We start from the raw sequence: 22576 nt of genomic DNA, 5'->3' as shown, positions 1-22576 counted from the left end.
ACACAAAGGGGCCCTCAGCTGAAAAGGTTTGAAAACCCCTGATCTAGTGGGTCCGTCATCTTTAATGTGCGCGTTGGTGATTTCAGGAGGCGTGGCTTTGGACAGCAGGGGAGGGATTGTATTTGAAATATTATGCTAACCAGTTAGCATTTTGGCAGATCACCTAGTGCAGCTTTAACTGATGTCACACTAAAGCTCCGATCTGTCAGAAGTCAAACTGTGGCATTTAAATATGGTCAGTAGTAAAGTAGAACTTATTGTGGTATTTTCAGCATTTTTTGTTAGCATGATTTGGAGGGGCTCAAAAAAATAAGCCAATGTTGTTCTTGAAAGTATCTTTTTGACCTTTGAAAAAGTACATAGTTCATGGCATAAAGACACACTGAAGGGGAGGTTTTCACTCATCAAAACAACTAATTAAATAAAAGACACCAAACATCCCCTAAAAGGTCATTCAGGGTGACAATAACAGTTCAAGCATCTAAAAAATATTATTCCTTCATTTTCTTTTCGGCTTGGTCCCTTTATTATTACACGCCACCGTGGAATTAACCTGCCAACTTATCCAGCACAATTTTTACGCAGCGGATGACCTTCCGGCCGCAACCCATCTCTGGGAAACATCCACACACACACACACTCAGTCACACTCATACACTACGGAAAACTTAGCCCACCCAATTCACCTGTACCGCATGTCTTTGGACTTGTGGGGGAAACCGGAGCACCCGGAGGAAAACCCACGCGAATGCAGGGGGAACATGCAAACTCCACACAGAAACGGTAGCTGACCCAGCTGAGGCTCGAACCAGTGACCTTCCTGCTGTGAGGCAACGGCACTACCTACTGCGTCACCTAAAAATATTATATGTATGGCAAATTTATATCCTAAATAGAGGGTCTCATCACTACAATTTATTTGTGTCTTTTTATTTTTGACAACCAAAGAGTGCTTAAACGGTCGGACGTCTATAAAGAGAGAGACGCTTGCTTAGCATGGCACAAGGTCCATTAGACCTTGTTTTATTGGATTTGGCAACCAAAGTATTGAGTCCCTAAAGAGATAGTTCACCCTAAAAATGAAAATGCACTCACCATTTACTGACCTACATGCATGTAGTTCTACACGTTTATTCATACGTTTGCATTACTGAGAGCAGGAGAGAGACCGGCTGCACTAGTAGGCAGTGACGTTATCTTCATAATATTGTTTAATTAGCATAAATGATTAGCAAATGAATCTGTCTCGTCAGCCTTTACAAGTGAAGGAATTATCTACACACAATCTGAATTCCCAATTAGAATAATACTACAAACTATATAATACTATTCATGAAAACACCTAAATATCAGACTAATCCAAATGCCCAACACGAGCGAGCTGCGCTCCAGACCAGATCAGCTCGATGACGTATAATGTCTCCGACACGCCGCCTGTAGTCCCATTTAGCAACTTGATAGCAAGCGTCTTTTTAAAGAAGCATAACCCATTAAAAAAGTCAAGAGTGTGCTGTAAGTGATGTGTTTTATGTCGTAGAACAAAACGTGAAAGTATTTTGAGTTTGTGTTTGCCACGAACCTTATTTAAGCGATTTTACTGAAACCCCATCGAGAAAACCCATTGACTTTGGGACGAAGGAACCGGAAATGCTAAAATTCTAACTCGCTTCCGGGTTTTTGCATACAAATTGACGTCATAGTTCCTCCACTCAATTAGGAGTAGGCTAGCCTCAACAAGACTGACTGCTCATTTAGTCTACATCTAGGCCTATTGAACTACGTGCTTTAGCATAGGCCAACGAACTGCAGTACAGACACCAATTCTCACTTAAGCTCATTTCAGGTTATGATTAGACCTGTCCAGTTTCATCTGAAACGCATCCCAGATGACCTTCTGAAGTGGTTTGAGCGATCGGATGGATATCTGATCAGAACAAAAAAAAAAAAAAAACAAACGAATGAAGTGAGCAAACAGCCTCAAAAACACTGACGTGACAGGAATATATATTGAATATAAATATATTATATTCATTATTTGATTAATATATAATATTCAATTACATAAAATAATTAAAAGGACAAATGCTGGACCTTTTGGCAACACTTTTTCAGTTTAGGTCACAATTCACAGTATTAACAAACAATTAAACTAACACTACTAGCATAATAAACTAACTAGCTGTTTGTTAATAATTAGTAAGGTACTAATTGGGTTTACGTTTAGGTTAGGGCTAGGCATGCCCCCACCCCGGCTACGGGCATGATGTAGTGGAGTAGCAAGTAACATGCTATTAGGTTATGTGACCGCTAGATGGCGATCTTGGATAATAAGAAGCTTACCACCACTAGGAGTTTGTCAGAGTCATTGGTCTTTAATTATAATCATCTGTCTCCCTATTCTACTGCATCCCAGAATAACACACGGCACCAAAAAAAAAATGTAAAAATATATATTCAGTATATTTAATATGTTTTTGTCCGCAACTCGCCGTCACGCCGTGACGGAGATTCCCGAGCCTGTTTGGTCCAATGGGAGGCGTGCTCTCCTCAGCGCTCACCATGACAACGAGACTCCCAGCAGTGACGTCGCCATGTAAACATTTGCATATGCATTCCTATAAAGCACGGCGGTTCTCTCTCGGTGTTGTCAGTTCTCTCGGGGCTGCTCTTAGAAATTGACCAAGGTAAGTTCAAAATAAACTTCTCTTTCTAAACACCTGTCTCGTGTTTTTATTTGTCATGTACAGCAATACACTGCCATACAGGTCTGTTGAATGCATTTGTACGCAACGTGGTTTGACAATAAAGTAGCCTAACAAGTAAATAGTTGTTAAAAATGTACCTTCATTAGTCAACATTTGGGGAAGGTAGTAAAAAGTTAATCAAAGATGTCCTAAGACATAATGGTAATGTTATGGATGTTACATGACTGTGTTTATTATTACGTATGTATGTTTAAAACCAGCAGAATATACTATATATTTAACATGTCATGAACTTACTGTTCTTCAAAAAATTGCTCAATAAAAATTTCCTTAAGACAAGAATGGGTATTGTTTTGGTCTTTTTTTCTTTTTTTTTCCCCTTTTTTTTTGTCAAACTACTGTAGGTTTTAAGTTACTACAGCAGATATAGGCTACCTATATCATTATATTGGTAGTCAGAGTTATTTTAATGACCCAAATCGAGTAAAATGTCTCCTACTCAAGTACTTTTTGCATGCAAAAGTCAAATTTACAGTTTTCAACAACAAAATTTTGTCTCGTAAAAATGACCCGTGGGGTGTGAGAAAAAAGTTAATGTCAAGTTATATATTATATATAAAAGAAGTGGAACAAGTTGTCATACTATTTAGTCATAATGCATTTTTCTGTACATTTCCATTAGACGTTTTTTTCTAAATCTATAATTGGTAAATTGCTCCCAGGTCAATCTGGACTTTGTCTAACGAAGGTGAGGTGTATCTGAAAGGAGATTGTCCTATGTTCACATTTCTACTTTTGTTTTGGGTTTGTTTTTTGTTTTCTTTGTCCTATGAAGTGCTGTCTTTTTCTTTCTGTATCACAATGACATGATCTGGCAACGAATCACAGTACAAGCCGCAAAAAAATGAAATAAATTAGCCGTAGCTTACATGAGGACGTCCATCCAGAGTACGCTGTTACATTGACAACATGAGTAAGTAATTTGACTGTCTTATCCGTACACAATGACACAAGGACTTGTCATTCTGACGGCACTGACATGTTCATTGAGAGATGAACCAAGGACTTTAAGCAAGAGACTGGCCTCTGCAGGTAATCCATGCTGTTTGGCTATTTGTATGTGCTGTTTTGAGAAATGCACTCACTGCTCAGCAAATTTCAAATCTGAGAAGTTTACCAAAGCGACTGAAAAAAAAAAAAACTGTAATACAACACAAGTTTATGCAAAGATGAAAAGTCTGCAAAGACAAAAGTGTGTATTTTTATTTGCACATATCACTTTATAAAAATAGTAGCGTATACATAATTCGGTTTTATATTTTTGGCTTAATATTTAATACTCGTTTTGATGTAACCATGTCTATAGTGGAATGGAACATCACAACCATGGTTTCTGCAGGTGTCAGTCACTATTTCAAATGTATGACTTTTTAAGTCTTTTCTGAAAACCATTGTGACCCCGACATTTCTCAGAGGTGGCTATAAATATACAAATGTTGCACACATAACAATAGGCCTATATAAACATGAGCATATTGCCAACACAAAGAGTGCAACAGTCTTAACAGTCATGGGCTATATAGTGTGTATAATCATTTATTCCTTTCTTTAATTTAATATTAATAACCTAACCTCAAGGAGACTGGTGGACAGCATGTGTTCAGGACAAGTCCATTGGTTTAATTTTGGAGATCATCCTCAATGGTCAGTTGTGGCCTGTGTTCATTTTCAATTTGATTACCATAAAGGGGTCATAAAGTTTAACCTGGTGCTATAAGTTCAGTCTGTGCTGTTGATCTGACGTACAATCTAATCTAATACACAATTCTATGACAAAAATTAAGGGCCGATGGCTCTTTATTTGCATGCGATCCTTGCATGCATGAAATATTGCACATCATGACAAGTTTTGCTTGCTAACTGAAAACGTGCTAGATATAATGCAGTTTTTCGTTCAGAATTGTGGTATTTTTAAAGTACTATCAAGTTTTCTAACTGGCGAGCGACATGATCTAGTGGGTCCGTCATCTTTAATGTGCGCGTTGGTGATTTCAGGAGGCGTGCCTTTGGACAGCAGGGGAGGGATTGTATTTGAAATATTATGCTAACCAGTTAGCATTTTGGCAGATCACCTAGTGCAGCTTTAACTGATGTCACACTAAAGCTCCGATCTGTCAGAAGTCAAACTGTGGCATTTAAATATGGTCAGTAGTAAAGTAGAACTTATTGTGGTATTTTCAGCATTTTTTGTTAGCATGATTTGGAGGGGCTCAAAAAAATAAGCCAATGTTGTTCTTGAAAGTATCTTTTTGACCTTTGAAAAAGTACATAGTTCATGGCATAAAGACACACTGAAGGGGAGGTTTTCACTCATCAAAACAACTAATTAAATAAAAGACACCAAACATCCCCTAAAAGGTCATTCAGGGTGACAATAACAGTTCAAGCATCTAAAAAATATTATTCCTTCATTTTCTTTTCGGCTTGGTCCCTTTATTATTACACGCCACCGTGGAATTAACCTGCCAACTTATCCAGCACAATTTTTACGCAGCGGATGACCTTCCGGCCGCAACCCATCTCTGGGAAACATCCACACACACACACACTCAGTCACACTCATACACTACGGAAAACTTGGCCCACCCAATTCACCTGTACCGCATGTCTTTGGACTTGTGGGGGAAACCGGAGCACCCGGAGGAAAACCCACGCGAATGCAGGGAGAACATGCAAACTCCACACAGAAACGGTAGCTGACCCAGCTGAGGCTCGAACCAGTGACCTTCCTGCTGTGAGGCAACGGCACTACCTACTGCGTCACCTAAAAATATTATATGTATGGCAAATTTATATCCTAAATAGAGGGTCTCATCACTACAATTTATTTGTGTCTTTTTATTTTTGACAACCAAAGAGTGCTTAAACGGTCGGACGTCTATAAAGAGAGAGACGCTTGCTTAGCATGGCACAAGGTCCATTAGACCTTGTTTTATTGGATTTGGCAACCAAAGTATTGAGTCCCTAAAGAGATAGTTCACCCTAAAAATGAAAATGCACTCACCATTTACTGACCTACATGCATGTAGTTCTACACGTTTATTCATACGTTTGCATTACTGAGAGCAGGAGAGAGACCGGCTGCACTAGTAGGCAGTGACGTTATCTTCATAATATTGTTTAATTAGCATAAATGATTAGCAAATGAATCTGTCTCGTCAGCCTTTACAAGTGAAGGAATTATCTACACACAATCTGAATTCCCAATTAGAATAATACTACAAACTATATAATACTATTCATGAAAACACCTAAATATCAGACTAATCCAAATGCCCAACACGAGCGAGCTGCGCTCCAGACCAGATCAGCTCGATGACGTATAATGTCTCCGACACGCCGCCTGTAGTCCCATTTAGCAACTTGATAGCAAGCGTCTTTTTAAAGAAGCATAACCCATTAAAAAAGTCAAGAGTGTGCTGTAAGTGATGTGTTTTATGTCGTAGAACAAAACGTGAAAGTATTTTGAGTTTGTGTTTGCCACGAACCTTATTTAAGCGATTTTACTGAAACCCCATCGAGAAAACCCATTGACTTTGGGACGAAGGAACCGGAAATGCTAAAATTCTAACTCGCTTCCGGGTTTTTGCATACAAATTGACGTCATAGTTCCTCCACTCAATTAGGAGTAGGCTAGCCTCAACAAGACTGACTGCTCATTTAGTCTACATCTAGGCCTATTGAACTACGTGCTTTAGCATAGGCCAACGAACTGCAGTACAGACACCAATTCTCACTTAAGCTCATTTCAGGTTATGATTAGACCTGTCCAGTTTCATCTGAAACGCATCCCAGATGACCTTCTGAAGTGGTTTGAGCGATTGGATGGATATCTGATCAGAACAAAAAAAAAAACAAACAAACGAATGAAGTGAGCAAACAGCCTCAAAAACACTGACGTGACAGGAATATATATTGAATATAAATATATTATATTCATTATTTGATTAATATATAATATTCAATTACATAAAATAATTAAAAGGACAAATGCTGGACCTTTTGGCAACACTTTTTCAGTTTAGGTCACAATTCACAGTATTAACAAACAATTAAACTAACACTACTGGCATAATAAACTAACTAGCTGTTCGTTAATAATTAGTAAGGTACTAATTGGGTTTACGTTTAGGTTAGGGCTAGGCATGCCCCCACCCGGCTACTATGGAAGGCCGTTAGGGCCAAAACGTCTGCAACAAACGTGTTAACGCGTAATTGCGTGTTAACACGTAATTTACGCGTTAACACGTAATTTACGCGTTAACACGTTGGTACGTGTTAACACGTCATTTACGTGTTAACACGCAATTTACGTGTTAACACGTCTTTTTTTTAAACTAGTCTCATTTTAAAGTGCTATCATTTATTCATTCTTGAAACTGCTTATTTTAAAATGTATAATGTCATTTCACTAAAATCACAATAAATGTTTTGCAGTCAATGATCTGTAGCAGATATTTAGTATTATGAAAGGCCAGACATCTTCTGTTATGTTATGTTTGATGGCATAATAATGTATATTAATAATGTTTGTTATTCAGCTGCTGAGATTTCTTTAAAAAATGTGTCCAGAGAAATCAGAATGAGATTTATTAGTGTGTGCAAACACAAGAAATGTTTTGTGTTTTTTTTTTTCAGGAGCACATATACATACAGTACACACATACAAATGAACACAGGAAAAAAGAATGGCATAAGTGGATAAAGTAAATAATACAACATTTTGGTTACAAATCATAAATAGTAAGGGTTGTGTATATTTATGACTATAAAAACAGGTAGCAACCAATCTAATAATAAAGATCGATAAAGATGTGTAGAGATTTGGATGTTGGGCAGGTGCACAGAATTAATCCTCTCCGCTGTCCTGGCAATCCGCTGCAGTCTTATGTCTGATTTGGTGGCTGATCCAAACCAGACAGTAAATGAAGTTTTGTCAGATGAAGTGGCTGCAGATTCTACATTCTCATACCGTATATAACATGTCATAAATTACTAAACTATATATATATATATATATATATATATATATATATATATATATATATATATATATATATATATATATATATATATATATATATATATATATATATAATGTTTGCAGAACTTTGCACTAGATATTTTTATATATTTTTTATAGCTGGAAGCTCCAATCACCAAGACAAAACATTACTTTGTGCAAACGATGTAAGGTAAGCAAAGCCAAAATTATAATTTACTAAATCAAAAGTACAAGATAAAGTCAAAATAATGATTTAATAACTCAAATTTATGACTGAATAATTCTGTAGAAATTACATTACAACAATAGGCGGTAAAAAAAACAACCATCTAAATATGTAATATAATTCTAAAGATGATTAATCTAATAAAAGATGTTTTTTTATTTTAAGAGAGTTATTTAATCATTAACTGAAAATTATGGGAAAATAGGATTTTTATATTATAAAACATGATATAGTTAAAAAGTATTACATAATTGAACATTCATATACATATTTGTAATTATAATGTGTGTGTGTGTGTGTACATGTATGTATGTATATATATATATATATATATATATATATATATATATATATATATATATATATATATATATATATATATATATATATATATATATATATATATAAATAAATAAAAACGCACGCGCACGCACACACACACATGCCTTTGAACTTGTGGGGGAAACCAGAGCACCTGGAGGAAACCCAAGCCAACACGGGGAGCAGGGATGGGCAAAAATACACTGAACCACATTTTAAAATAAAATCCTAAATCCATCAATTTTACGTGTATCAATATAAACTACAAAATACAGCAGGCACAAATGTATCAAAGTAAAATACTATATATTTATTATTTTTAAAACATATTAAAAAAAAATACATTTACAAGAGAGCAGAAAATTTCTTCGCCAACCCTCCACAATAGGCATATTTGGTCATTCCTTCACCATTACACTGACTATACTATGTGAACAATGTTTGACAGCAACAGTCTTGAAGATGATCTCTTTAAAAAAAAAACATTTAATGCAAATGAGTTAGACTAGATCTCATCATTGTGTTTCCATCCATTGAGTGGCCAAAAAAATTGACACCATCTCTTAACGGTCTTATATTTTAAAAAGGTGTTATATGAAGAGGTTTAGTAAAATATTGAATTAGAACTAAAAACCTGGTAAACACTTAAATCCTCAGCCCCAGAGTAAAGAGTCAACACATGGTTTGGAAAAAAAATAAACCATAGAATTAGTTTCTATATTTCTATTAAACTGTCAAACGGAGTGAGTATAGCCTGAACAAACAGAAAGCAGCTAACAAAGTTTAGAGGACAAGCTTACCGAATACAAAAAAAAACAAAAAAAACAAAGATGAAAATCAAATTACTAAATTCCCCAAGCTTTCTCTCAACTATAAACAGGTGTAAAGATATACAAAATAAAATACTCACGCTTTATTCACTCTTGGAAGTAAATCTCAAAGTACACAAAATATTATATAGTAATGGAAATGCAACAATAATGTTAACTTGGCTTTAAGGCTTAATCCAACTACAAGAACACTAATAAACAATATCACAACCACAAGTGAACAATATAATAATAAAATTTACTACTACTACTACTACTACTACTACTACTACTACTACTACTACTACTACTACTACTACTACTACTACTACTACTACTACTACTACTACTACTACTACTACACTTAAGAGCTGGGGAGAAGTGTTCCTCAGCTCTCTAGCTTCAGAGGGCTGTATTTAAAGCCAAACCACTCTGATTCAGGCAGATTCATAATTATTAGCAGCTGGGAGCTAATTAACCCGAGAGCTGGTGAGAGACAGAGAGAAAAGCAGGGTGGAGCACAACACAATATGCAGGGCCTACACATAAAATAAGGTTTTGGCTGTAACCAATGCAAAACATAAAACATGTCATCTGTAAAAATGGACTTATCTGTTTTTGCAAAGTCTGGAATCTGGAGTTTTTGACCAGTCTGTATAGGCTGGAGTATTATTAAATTTGTGTGTCTCATATACTGTATTTTGCCACTTTGCTATCTTTAGACAGACATCTTTCCTCTTCATTAACTATATAAGTGCACCTGCAGATCAAAATTCTGACTTTTTAAACAACCATTTAAGTATAGGTGTCACCACTGTAGGGCTTATTTTTATGTGGTGTGTCTTATTGTCTTGCCATCTACATCAGCAATCCATCCAGAACTACTATTATTTGTGCAGTTTACTAATTTTCTCAAGATTTTTTCAGTTCTTCTTTAACTTAAAGTCTTCGTTTACCCAATTGGTGAACTTCAGTACACTGTCTTTAGGTGTTTTTTTCATTATATTATATTTTTTCATGGTATTGTGCATTATACCATTTTCAATGACTGTTGCCTTGCTCTCAAATATACCCCTGTCATTTGTCTGTTATTTTCAAGCATTGATGACCTTCTTAATACATTTTCTGTTCTGATCTCAAGTCTGGGCAAACAACTGAGAAAACATCACTCAGAGGCCGCATTTTATGTCATTATGTAGACTTTCAAAGTATTTTACAGTATTTGAAAAATACAAAATACAAGACACTAAAGTATTTTGATACAAAATATAAAACCATTTTCATAAAGCCAATGAAATACAGATTACAATTTTGTATGTAAAATACTGCCCATCTCTGACAGGGAGAACATGCAAACTTCACACAGAAACACCAACTGACCCAGCCGAGGCTCAAACCAGTAATCTTCCTGGTGTGAGGCGACATTTTTTCAATATTTAAAAAAAATATATATAATTCAAATATGAACTTGTATTTCAGATACTTTACAGATTTACACATTTCATATGGCTTAATAGCAAATCATATTTACAGTAATTTGAATACATCATGCACAAAGTAAATATATTTCCATTATTCTGTTATTCTGTGTGATATATGTGTCCTATAAGATGTGGCCATGTGTAATATTGGTGTTTTTAGGCCGCTAAATACTTTAATGTATCACCACACTGGAGTGAAAATCCTTTTACTAGCGTTCTAGTCATGCCAATTGCTTTCATATAAGATCCAACTAAATGTGTCACTGCATTATTTTTAAAAAAAGAATTAATGAAATTATGTCTTTGTAACGAGTTATCATTATCTGAAAATGATTATATATATATATATATATATATATATATATATATATATATATATATATATATATATATATATAATTAAATGATATATCTTGATATTTATTTGTAATTATATAATTTTTTTAATTATATAATTGATTTGGTAACACTTTACAATAACAGTACATTGATAATGATGTATTAATATGTAAACTTAACATTACTTTATTATAAATTCATGATAGCAACGTGGTGGCGCAGTAGCGCTGTTGAATCACAGCAAGAAGGTCGCTGGTTTGAGCCTCGGCTGGGTCAGTTGGTATTTCTGTGTGGAGTTCTGTGTGCATGTTCTCCCCGCGTTCGCTTGGGTTTCCTCCGGGTGCTCCGGTTTCCCCCACAGTACAAACACATGCGGTTCAGTTGAATTGGGTAGGCTAAATTGTTCGTATTGTATGAGCGTGAATGAGTGTAAATGGATGTTTCCCAGAGATGCATTGCAGCTGGAAGGGCATCTGCTGAGTAGAACATATGCTAGATAAGTTGGCGGTTCATTCTGTTGTAGCGAACACAGATTAATAAAGGGAGTAAGCCGACAAGAAAATGAATGAATGATTTTATGATAAGTTAATGCATGCAATTATCATGAACTAATGTAAACTACAACATGAGTCACATGAGTTCATGTGTGAATAACAGCTACCTTAATTACTTGTTAGTACATGCTGTTAATTAATGTACTAATTAACATTTAAGTTTAAGCTAAATGTAACTAACGTGAACTCGTGAGTTGTTAATGTATAATTATGTCATGACTTGGAGGGGCACATCACCATTAACTCATCATTACCTACTCATGAATTCCTGTTCATGTTGATGCTGCCAGCACACTTTACAATTGTTATTCAGTGTAAAAATACTAGATGGACGTGCATCGGAAGTTCATGAGTAGTTAAGAATGGATTAATGATGATGTGCCCTTCCATGAAAAGTCACAATATAATTATACATTAACATATCATGAGTTCATGATGGTTAAATTAGACATAAACATGTACTAACAATTAAGGTAGCCGTTATTCACACATGAACTCGTGACTCATGCTTAAAGTTAATTCATGATTGGCATGCATTAACTCATCATTAGTTAATAATAAAGTAATGTTTAGTTTACATATTAATACATCATTATTCATGCTGTTATTGTAAAGTTTTACCCATGATGAACGACATTAAACAGCAGCAAAACTCTGTTGCTTTGTATTTTGCTGCTTTCGGTTTGTATTTCTTAACGCACTTCCGCGTACGTTACTCTCCCGTCATGATCTTGGATGATGAGGTAAGAGGCTCGTTTGACTTGGCCAAAATCTGCGCAGAATCGATCACCGGTGATCACCGCAAGATGCATGCCGGTTAGAAATGTGTCCGCCTTGCCTTCGCCTCGCTCTGATGTCACGCTGACGTGCGCCAAAAAACTCTCGCGATCGCGAGGCAGGTACCTCGGATAGAGCAGTCGGCCGCAGTTGCTCTCAAAAGACTGCGTTACCAAAAGCATGATGGGAAACGACTGGCTGACGACACAGCTTAATGCTGATTGGATGAGACTGACACATTACACTTCATTATCTTGTTTTACTAAGGTTTATACCTGGATTTGTTGAATACCTTTTTTTTTGTATTTTCGTTGATAATTTAAAAAAAAAGTCATAAAGAGCATAACATGGTTATTTATTTAGATTTACACACAAACAAAAACAAAACACATCTTTGTAAAACATAACGTGACCTATGTAATATAACTAAATGTTACTAATAAATCATTAGGATTTGTGTGTGTATTTCTCTCTCAGTTCTAAGTCCTGTTTGTTGTCATTTTCACTTTTTGTATGTTTGTGTGAATTTTGTATTGTATTTTTTATGCAGCATTATTCCATTAAAGTCAGTCCAATATATACATATATTCAGAAATACAAAGATAATCAGACTGTTTTGTCATTATGCCTTATCTTTGTGTGGTTTCATATGAGAAGTGAAAAGGGTGTAGTAAACAAGACACACACACACATATGTATATATATATATATATATATATATATATATATATATATATATATATATATATATGTATGTGAAGTCAAAAGTCATGTTTATTAGACCAAGAATATTTTGATAGTTTTTCCTACAGTCTAATAGATTTTATTCTGGAGAAAGTCTTGGGCTGTTTATTTTAGTCTGGCTGGAGTAATATCAGTTTATATAGACCTAATAAGCTTGTCAATATAATTAACCCCCTAAGAATTTATTTGTCAAACAAACATTTGTCATGACTTGTCACTCAAAAGCATCTTGCTATGGCTACTTCATTTATAATGTAGCCAAATTAGGTTTCTTGAAAGCTTTCTTTCTGTATAAGCTGTTTATTTTGTTATTCTTTTAACGTTTGTTGAATATACAGAATTATATTTTTAATACACCCTTTTAGTTAATGAGCTGTTCATCTTCTGTAATTCTGACCATCTTTATGTAAAAACAGTGATATTTCTATTGCATCCACTCCCACATTAAAAAATACTATAGTAATGTATACTGTAGTGCTTTTGAACCATGTTATAAAATAGCCTATTTAAATTTTATATTTCTGGTATCACAACAACTATAAACACAACACAATACTGAATAAACATGTTCAAAAATGCTATAATATTTACTATAAATCACCATAGTATTTTTTCATGAGGTCATTCGTCTGCGATAAAAAACGCGAACGAGATCTCCGCCACTGGTGACGTTTCCAGGTGGCTTAACAGCGAGATTCGGCAGGTGTCCGACTTCTGATGTAATTTTTGAGCCCTCCTCTTACTGCGCACGCCTGCTCTCGTTTACAATGCAGTCAAGGCGAGGCGCACCTCAAACGAGCCTAAGGTCACCGTAAGCTAAGCGTAGTGCTTCGGTCACTGAATCATGAATAATTCAAGTAAAACGTAGCTGTGTTGTCACGATGATTGTGTCTGTCGTAACAGCTCGTAATACTTCTCGTGAATATTAATGTGGTGATGCGAGCTATCGTAATGGCTACGTTGAGCCTACGTCATCTGCTCCACTTCCTTTAAAGAAGCTCAACATATTTGGCAGCAAGGAATAAACTTACAAACCGTCCTTTTTAACACGAGCTCTGTTAAACCGTCATGAAATGTCCGCTATCCATACTGTTCTCTCATCATAACTTTTTAGCTCTGAAAAAACGATTTCTTGTCAAAATAAAAGTCCCCCATAAACAATAGAAATAAAGTGATCCTTAAACATGAAGAAATGTAAGATAACTCTTATTAACGTCTGTTACAGTGTTAATTAATAAATTAGTTAACACCTTAGTGCTTACAAGAACCATTAATGAACAAATGTAACATTAGATAATGCTGAGTGTACACTACAATAAGGTTATTAATTACACCAACAAATGCTTTGTTAATGGTAAATCATATTAATAAATGGTTAACAAACATGAAAAACATGTAAGCTGAAGCTAGGAATTTCACATGAATACTCTAAAACCTGCATGTTATTCATGCTTGTTCACTACACAAAGACATCCATTTCAGACAGATTCCCCTGGCATCCACAGTTCCTCCTGTTGGATGTGGTTCATCTTTTTCATTTGGTGGTTTCTGGATACCGTGGCTCTTGATCATCTCAAACAAACACGTTCTGTCTTGGTCACAGATGCGCCAGCGAGACGCGCACCAACAGTTTATCCTCTTTTTTAACTATGTGTCACTCATTATGTTGTGTGCACAGCAATACTTTAGGATAAAAATGTGCTACTAAACCTTCACAGTCTGCTCTTACTGCTGGAATCTGCAGTCAATGAAGATTCGTCACCAAGGAGATAAGAGTCGTCTCGCGCATGCACTCTGTCTCTCTCTCTCTTTTTGCTTGATTTTCATTTTGACAATGCTGAGATTGAATGCATCAGAGTTTTTCACCTTCGTGAGAAATTAAACCCCAGACTAACACAGGTAATGAAAAATTCAACTTTAGTCATTTTCTATTTGGAGAATTACAGTTTGTGTAGCAGATGTCATGTGTGTTTAAGATCTTATGCCAGTTCACCTAGGAACTAATTAAGGCGGAGCTAATTTCAGGGGGAACTATAAAAATGATGCACCACTGTGAGTAGAGAGACCAATGCATTCACTTCCAAGCATTCAACAAGCTAAGGAATGCTTATGCTTTTCTTGAGTTTCTCCCTTCCGTAACCAGCCAATGAGGTATGTTTGTTTTGTATGATTTGTTGGGTTTGTTTGATTTGAAGTGTGGTGTTGTTGTTGCTGTTTGTTTGGTGTGTGCATTTAACTGTTTGTTTATGAGCGGTGCTATTTATAAAGTTAAATTGTATTAGTTAAGATTATGTGATCCAGTGTTATGTGTGACCTTAATGTGGTGATTTGGATTAATTTGATATGGAAATGCACTGTTGTAATTCATTGTTGTATGTTTTTTAGTTCTTAAGTCTGGTACACCCCTGATGTCTTGTGGTTTGCTCTATGTTGAGAACTGAAGACTTGCTATGAAAATAAACCAGTCAGTAGAAACCAAAGACTCTTGCTCGTTTGTTGCTGGAGGGAGCTACAGTAAGAACTCAAGGCTCATTGCGAGTATGAAAGAGGAAAGAGGACTCGTAAGCTGACTGAAAAGGGTCAGAAGTTGCAAGAAGAGAAGTTGGAAAGGTATGAACAGAGATTCAAGGTCAGTTATGATAAATGGAAATCTCTTGTCAAAGAAGTAAAGTGGTTATTATCTGAGTCTTCTTCAATTGAATCAATACAAGATGTTATGGTAAGAATGACAAAGGCTTCTGCAGTTGTAGGCACTGGGTATGAAGATCTACGCCATTTGAGTATTCCTGACCATGATACACGCCGCCGAGTAGACCATTGTGAAGCAGTCACAAAGAAAATGGAGGTTTTGGTGAAGCATTATTTCGAAGGGAATAAGGAAATGGAGTCTGGATGGAGTGACATTGAGTTATCTGAAGAGGTCAGTGTGGGCACAAGGATTTCTAGAACATCTACATCGTCTCAAAGTAAGTCAAGATCTTCTAAGTTTTCAAGTTTATCTGCTGCCAAAAAACAAGAAGCTGCTGCTGAGGTTGCTGCTAATGAAGCCACTTTAGAAGTCTTAAAGGAACAGGATCGTCAGTTTAAGGAACTTCAGAAGCTTGAAGCTGAAGATAAGAAGCGTATAGCTGAACAAGAAGCTGATGATTTGAAGCGCCGTGAAGAAGAGGCTAAGGTGAAAGCTCAGCATGAGGTGGAAAATGCAGCTAGACGTAAGTTATTAGAAGATAAACGCCGCGAACTGGAACGTTTGGAGACAGTTAAGAAGTTAAATGCAGCTAAAGCACGTATGCAGATATATGAACAAAGTGAAGCTTCAGAAGATGATGAACTTTTGAGTGACTTGTCTCATGATTGTGAATTTAAAGAAATCCATGTGGATAAAAGACACCACAGACCTGATAATTTGTCAACAAAAAATGTCACTTTACAGCCAACAGTGACAACTCCACAAATAGATAATACTTCTCTTGTCAAGGCTTTGACTGAATCTATGAGAGTCAATCGACTTCCTGTGCCAGAACCAATGGTTTTTAATGGGGATCCACTTAAGTTCAATGATTGGAAAACGTCCTTTCAAATGTTAATAGAGAAGAAATCCATTCCTGCAGTGGAGAAGATTTTCTATCTACGGAGGTATGTAGGAGATTCTGTCAAAAAGGCTCTTGAAGGCCATTTTCTTCTTGGAACAGATTCGGCTTATTGTTCAGCTTGGAAGATTTTGGAAGAAAGATATGGAAATCCATTTCTTATAGCCAAATCATTTCGAGAGAAGCTTTATGCTTGGCCAAAGATTGGTCCCAAGGAAAGTTTGGAACTACAAGAGTTTGTAGATTTCCTTCGTAGTTGTGAGGCTGCCATTCCTCAAATTAAAGAACTTGAAGTGTTAAATGATTGTAATGAGAACCAAAAAATTCTTGCCAAGCTGCCTGATTGGTTAACTTCAAGATGGAATAGAGAGGTGATGGAAACTGAAGAAAATACTAAAACATTTCCAAGTTTCAGCCAATTTGTTAAGTTCCTTACAAAGGAAGCCAAGATTGTGTGCAATCCTATAACATCACTTTATGCTCTGAAATCAAGCGATAAAGAAGGAACAAGGACGTTGAAGACTCGAAGCTCTGTGGGAAAGGTGTTGGCGACTAATTCTGGTGGAGACAACCTCGTCTTGGTGAGTTGTGTTTTTTGTCAAAAAAATGATCATAGTCTTCATAAATGTCATAAGTTCATGGAGAAGACAGTTGTTGAACGACACAAGTTTGTCTATAAGAAGATGTTATGCTTTGGATGTTTGAAGCCTGGACATCAATCAAGGATTTGTCAAAACAGAAGTGTCTGTGACATTTGTGCAAAAAACCATCCTACCTGTCTTCATGAAGATCGTTCAAGGAGTGTTGGAAATCATGGGGTGACTGAAAGCTTTAAGAAGAGTACAGATCCTTATCAGCATAGACACACAAGAGTTCTAAATGAGGCAACTTCGAACCAGGTAATGCAAGAAATTAATAATACCTGCACTTCTTCTATTATACCTGTATGGGTGTCTACAACATCTGAACCAGAGAAAGAGGTTCTAGTATATGCTCTCCTTGATACACAAAGTGATACAACCTTTATTCTTGAAGAGACTACACATGCACTGAATGTTAAGAAGGAAGCAGTTCAATTGAAACTTGCAACTATGGCTTCAAAGATTACAGTCGTTCCTTGTTTTAAAATGAAGGGTCTTCAAGTTAGAGGATTTTATTCGAAAACTAGGATTCCTCTGCCAACAACCTATTCAAGAGAGTTTGTTCCTGCCAGCAAAGATCACATTCCTACACCACAAACAGCAAGAGTATGGCCTCATCTTGAACATATTGCAGATGTCCTTGCTCCTCGACAAGGTTGTGATGTTGGCTTATTAATTGGATACAACTGTCCACAGGCTCTTCTTCCACGAGAGGTAGTGGCTGGTGAAGGAAATCAACCTTTTGCACAGAGGACCGATTTGGGATGGAGTGTAATTGGTCATGGTAATCCATGTGTTGACTCTGGCGATATTTATGGAACAAGTCATCAGATTATTGTGAGGCAAGTAATGCCAAGTATACCTGCTTCTGTCAATCTCAAAACGAAGATGCACTATGTCTGTCGAACACAAATCAAAGAAGTGGTTTCTCCAATAGATGTCATCAGGGTGTTTGAATCTGATTTTTGTGAGCAAGAATCTGAGGATTGCTGTATGTCTCAAGAGGATCTTCGATTCCTAGGGAAAATGAAAGCAGGTACATCATTAAATAAGGCTGGACATTATGAGATGCCACTACCATTTAAAGGTGACAGGCCTAACTTGCCAAACAATAAAGTCTGTGCAGTATATCGTCTCAAATGTTTGGCAAGAAGATTTAAGAAGGATATGCAGTATTACAGTGATTATACTGCTTTCATGAATGAAATCATTGCCTGTGGAGATGCTGAGAAGGTTCCACCTGAAGAAGCTGAGAAATGTTCAGCATGGTACATTCCTCATCATGGAGTGTATCATCCAAAAAAGCCTGGAAAAATTAGAGTTGTTTTTGATTGTTCTGCAAGGTTTCAAGGAACTTCTTTAAATGACCATCTTTTGACAGGCCCAGAGCTGACAAATACTCTAGTGGGTGTCTTGTGTCGTTTCAGGAAAAATCCAGTTGCCATTATGTGTGACATAGAACGCATGTTTCATCAGTTTCATGTCAAAGCAGAGGACCGAGATTATCTTCGATTCTTATGGTGGGACAACGGCAATTTGGAAGCTCAACCCTCAGTGTATAAAATGAAAGTTCATTTATTTGGTGCAGCTTCTTCCCCAGGTTGTGCAAATTATGGTCTTAAACATCTTGCTGCTGAAGGAAAAGGAATGTTCAATGAAGATGTTATCAGGTTCATCCAAAGGAACTTTTACGTTGATGATGGATTAGTAAGTGTGCCAACTGAAGCTGAAGCAATTGCTCTTGTGACTGAAGCTAAGAAACTCTGTAGCACTGGGAAACTTCGACTTCACAAGTTTATTTCCAACAGTAAGAAAGTTATCGCTTCAATTCCTCAAGAGGATCTTGCTAAAGGAGTAAAGGATTTGGATCTGGATCTGGGTGAGATGTATGTGGAGAGAGCACTTGGTGTTCAATGGTCAATTGCATCTGATGAATTCCAGTTTAGAGTCATTGTAAAGGAACATCCATTTACTCGCAGAGGAGTGTTGTCAACGATAGCATCTGTGTTTGATCCACTTGGATTTATGGCACCATTCATTTTGGTGGGCAAGAAGATCCTACAACAGCTGTGCTACAACAAGGCTAGTTGGGACGATTCATTGCCTGAAGAGTTGCAATCTCAATGGGAACGTTGGCTTTTAGATCTGCCAAATTTAGCTGATGTGAAGATCCCACGATGTTATGTTCCACAGATAAGTAACGAAGCCATTCGTTTTGAACTCCATCATTTCTCTGATGCTAGCATCTCAGGATATGGGGAATGCTCCTATCTTCGAACAGTCAGTGCATCAGGTGAGGTTCATTGCTCTTTCGTCATGGGAAAGTCACGAGTTGCACCAACAAAAATAACTACTATTCCAAGACTAGAACTTTCAGCTGCAGTGGTCGCTGTACGGGTCAGTGATATGCTGAAGAAAGAATTGGACATTAAGGATTTACAGGAATGTTTCTGGATTGATTCTAAGGTAGTTCTGGGATACATCAACAATGATGCTAGGAGATTTCAAGTTTTTGTAGCTAATCGTGTTCAACGTATCAAGTTGAGTACTGAATCGAATCAATGGAAATATGTAGGCACTGAAGACAATCCTGCAGATTCTGCTTCTAGAGGTTTGATGGTTGAACAACTAGTGGCGTCGAGTTGGCTCAAGGGACCAAAATTCTTGTGGCAGAAAGATCTTCCCAGTGAAGAAGTTAAGGTGGGAGATGTGATCACAAGTAATGATCCAGAGCTTCGAAAGGTTCAAGTTTTCAATATCCAAGCAAATAAAGAAAAATCATTGTTAGAACGTCTTCTCAAATTCTCGGACTGGGCAAGGATGGTGAAGGCCATTGCCAGACTTAAACGGTATGTAAGAGAAGCTAAAGGTTTTGAATCCAAAGCTTTTGAACCTACTACTTTGGAGCAAAGGAAAGATGCTGAGCTCTTTATCATTCGGTTAGTTCAAGAAGCAACCTTTTCCCATGAAATGACGAGTCTCAAGAAACAACTAGCATTTACATCTGATGCTCAAACCAAAAGCCAATTGTACAAGTTAAGTCCTTTCCTGGATAATCAAGGCATACTGCGAGTTGGAGGTCGCTTGGCAAATGCAACTCTTCATTTAGACGTAAAATATCCTGCCATTCTTCCAAGGAAAAATCATTTCTCAGCATTACTAATCAAACATTATCACGAACGAGTACAACATCAAGGGCGAGGAATGACCGTGAATGAACTTCGGTCCAATGGTATATGGATTCTTGGATGCAGTAGTGCTGTTTCTTCTCACATATACAAATGCCTGAAATGTAGGAAATTTAGAAGGTGTGTAGAAGAACAGAAAATGGCTGATCTTCCTGAAGATCGTGTGCAGCCAACTCCACCTTTTCTATTGTGTGGAATGGATTGTTTTGGACCTTTTTATGTTACCGATGGTAGAAGGCAACTCAAACGCTATGGGTTATTGTTGACTTGTATGTGTTCCAGAGCCATACACATTGAAATGCTTGATGCTCTGTCTACTGATGCATTTATTAATGCTCTCCGCTCCTTTATAGCCATTCGTGGAACAGTTCGCCAAATTCGATGTGATCAGGGTACGAACTTTGTGGGGGCAAGCAGAGAATTTATGAGCACATTGAAAACAATGGATCAAGAGCAGATAAAGAAACTTGGCTGCGAGTTGATCATGAACATTCCATCAGCAAGTCATATGGGAGGTGTCTGGGAAAGACAGATCCGTACCGTAAGAAATGTTTTGACTTCTGTTCTTGACCAGTGTCCTGGGGCACTTGACAGTACTTCCCTGCGAACTCTGTTGTATGAGGTTATGGCTATTGTGAATAGCAGGCCTTTGACTGTTGAGCATTTGAATGACCCTCTAGGTCCAGAACCTCTTACCCCAAATCACATCTTGACAATGAAGTCTATGATTGTGGAACCACCACCTGGAGAGTTTGTCAAAGAAGATCTTTATCTCCGTAAACGATGGCGCAAAGTGCAGTATTTAGTCAACAACTTCTGGTCGCGCTGGAGAAAAGAGTATCTTCTAAATCTTCAGCAAAGACAGAAATGGAATAAGAATCGCAGGAATGTTAAAGTGAATGACATAGTAATCCTTAAAGATGATGTTTCACCACGTAACAAGTGGAAATTGGCAAAGGTGGTAGACGTGTACCAAGGAAAGGATGGCAAAGTGAGACAAGTCAAGTTGTTAATGAGTGACTCTTCGCTTGATGGAAAGGGTAAGCGATTGTCTAAACCAAGTTACCTTGAGCGTCCAATACAGAAGGTAGTCATTCTTCTTGAAGCTGATTGAAGACTGCTTGATTTCACACTATCACTCCATGGGTTGCATTAATTTTCATAATTGTGTTTAAGTGTGATTTATAAAAAAGGAAAAAATCACAAGTGATTTGGTGGGAGTGTAGCAGATGTCATGTGTGTTTAAGATCTTATGCCAGTTCACCTAGGAACTAATTAAGGCGGAGCTAATTTCAGGGGGAACTATAAAAATGATGCACCACTGTGAGTAGAGAGACCAATGCATTCACTTCCAAGCATTCAACAAGCTAAGGAATGCTTATGCTTTTCTTGAGTTTCTCCCTTCCGTAACCAGCCAATGAGGTATGTTTGTTTTGTATGATTTGTTGGGTTTGTTTGATTTGAAGTGTGGTGTTGTTGTTGCTGTTTGTTTGGTGTGTGCATTTAACTGTTTGTTTATGAGCGGTGCTATTTATAAAGTTAAATTGTATTAGTTAAGATTATGTGATCCAGTGTTATGTGTGACCTTAATGTGGTGATTTGGATTAATTTGATATGGAAATGCACTGTTGTAATTCATTGTTGTATGTTTTTTAGTTCTTAAGTCTGGTACACCCCTGATGTCTTGTGGTTTGCTCTATGTTGAGAACTGAAGACTTGCTATGAAAATAAACCAGTCAGTAGAAACCAAAGACTCTTGCTCGTTTGTTGCTGGAGGGAGCTACAGTTTGCTTAGTCCATAAACAATCATTTTATGAAATACATAATTTATCCAGGCCTTTATATATTTATATTTTATATCTAAACTATAAATATACATTTTAACAAAAGTTTAAGAACATTACATGTAAAAAAAAATAAAAATCTATAGGGTAGGTTACAGGCTAAATCAATGCGCCTCGTCAGCTGAACATCACTGCGGTCACCGTATGCGCTTTTGTTTAATGCTTCATAAAGACAGATGACAGACACAGTCTCAATAAACACTTGATGCTTGCTGTCAACTAGGCTAGGTAATTTAGGGCATTTGTTATGAGATTGATAGGATCTGTGGTTGTCAAATAAGTTTTCTTATAA

The 22576-nt window shown here is 36.7% G+C and overlaps 1 long non-coding RNA gene across 1 annotated transcript; it reads left to right on the top strand.

Moving 5' to 3' along the window:
- The first annotated feature begins 15091 nt into the window (after positions 1-15091).
- Positions 15092-22186, top strand: LOC141379860 (uncharacterized). The gene is made up of 3 exons (XR_012396770.1): positions 15092-15172; positions 15407-15631; positions 15766-22186. It is a non-coding gene; the product is annotated as an uncharacterized lncRNA (long non-coding RNA).
- The last annotated feature ends 390 nt before the right edge of the window (positions 22187-22576 follow it).

Source organism: Danio rerio, chromosome 21 (assembly GCF_049306965.1).
Source record: "Danio rerio strain Tuebingen ecotype United States chromosome 21, GRCz12tu, whole genome shotgun sequence".
In the NCBI taxonomy this organism is placed as follows: domain Eukaryota; kingdom Metazoa; phylum Chordata; class Actinopteri; order Cypriniformes; family Danionidae; genus Danio; species Danio rerio.
This window is presented reverse-complemented; position numbering and strand designations above follow the sequence as displayed.